The sequence below is a fragment of the Juglans regia genome, chromosome 10, assembly GCF_001411555.2.
Source record: "Juglans regia cultivar Chandler chromosome 10, Walnut 2.0, whole genome shotgun sequence".
Taxonomy (NCBI): Eukaryota; Viridiplantae; Streptophyta; class Magnoliopsida; order Fagales; family Juglandaceae; genus Juglans; species Juglans regia.
In genome coordinates this window covers 9,699,556-9,701,398 of record NC_049910.1, presented here as the reverse complement: position 1 = coordinate 9,701,398, position 1,843 = coordinate 9,699,556, and the positions used below count along the sequence as shown (strand labels likewise).

Sequence of the window (1,843 nt, the reverse complement as noted above, 5' to 3'; positions counted from 1 at the left end):
AAATCTTTTCCTTAGCAAACATTCAATTCCTAAATCCCTAACCTCAAGAAAGGGCAGATATTCATACTATAATCCACATGAGCGTCTCTGTCGATGTCGATAGTGCTGATCATCTTGGAACAATATTCTACCAACATGCACTTCAAGCCAAGACATTTCAGTATTGCGTGGAGCTCGCTGGTAGAGATTAGCTTGTTCTTTGGTGGAGCTCGCTGGAGTCGTACATGTCGAACAAGTCGCAGAGCTCTTTGGTGGAACCCTGGGAGACGTCAGATGAAGATTTGCCGAGGTGGAAGTCTGCGAACTCTTTGAGGTTGATGAAGTGGTCGCCTTCCTTGTCGACCTCGGACATTATGCGCTTGACCTCGTCTGACGAAGTTCTCGACCGAGCACATGGAGAATGTATTTGAGCTCGTCAAATGAGATCTTCTCGTCCCCGTTCTGAACTCGTTGAATATCTTCTTGACCTCAACCATGGAACCCAGATCAAAACTCGAAGAACGGCTTGAGTTTCTCGAAGCCATTCTAGGAAAGAAAAAAAAAACACAGTCACGAAAATGGAGAAAGAGAACTTTCTACAGTCTTCGCTCACACAAAAATCAACAACGCGTATTTATCTTTTAATCTGTATATAAGCTAGTGTGTGGACTGCGAAGGTTTGAGGAAGAACTGAGGAAGATATTTTTCTTTCGTACGGTTTGGATCATGACTCATAACCTGATTTGCAGCTACAACAATATATTTTATATATATATATATATAGAGAAAAGCTACTTACAACCGGCATTGCGTAACCTCATGCAACCGGCGCTCCTTTTGAGGAGAAAAGCTACTTACAAACAAGAAAAGCTAAGATTCGAAACGTGTGAAAAAGAAAATCGGTCAACTCTTATGTAAGCCCAACACTTCCACCCGTTCACCTCTGCACAGCGCAACTCCACGCTGCTGCCAAAGCCGTGAGCGGCCCCATGCAGTGTACCCAACTCCACAACCGTGCACCTGCATCCACACGAAGCCGAGTTTTGGAGGAAGCACAAGAACGAAATCAGAACGCAATGCGAGAGCGCTGAGACGGCTGAAGAATGCGTGCAAGAGAGCCAAGAGGGCACTGTCTTCGACGACGCAGACTACCATAGAGATCGATTCTCTGTACGAAGGGATTGATTTCTACACGACGATCACGAGGGCGAGGTTCGAGGAAATGAACATGGATTTGTTCTTGAAATGTATTGAGGCGGTGGAGAAATTCCTGCAAGATGCGAAGATCGACAAGCGCCAAGTTCATGACGTGGTTCTTGTAGGTGGGTCCACGAGGATTCCCAAAATTCAGAACATGTTGCAGGACTTTTTCAATGGGAAGGAGCTTTGTAAGAGTATTAACCCCGATGAAGCTGTGGCTTACGGTGCTGCGGTTCAGGCCGCGATTCTAACCGGTGAAGGGAGCGAGAAGGTGCAGGACTTGTTGCTACTCGATGTCACGCCACTTAGTCTTGGGCTCGAAACTGCTGGTGGTATTATGACAACTCTGATTTCTAGGAATACGACAATTCCGACGAAGAAAGAATAGATTTTCTCTACGCAGAGGACGTGCAGTGCTTTGAGTGGGAATAATTCACGTGAAGTTTGTTTGGGATAAGTTCTCCTCAAAAGGAGCGCCGGTTGCATAAGGTTACGCAATACCGGTTGTAAGTAGCTTTTCTCATATATATATATAAAACCTGTATGGACAACTGGTTAAATAACTAGATCCGTAACCGGATTTAGATTGGATATGGTCTGCCCAGGTTCATTCTCAAGGACAAGGCTACGAATACTCAAATTATTTAGCCACAAAAGGAACATG

At 45.0% G+C, this 1,843-nt stretch overlaps 1 pseudogene; it reads left to right on the top strand.

Moving 5' to 3' along the window:
- The first annotated feature begins 224 nt into the window (after positions 1-224).
- On the top strand, positions 225-1,636 carry LOC109020541 (annotated as a pseudogene).
- Positions 1,637-1,843: the final 207 nt, after the last annotated feature.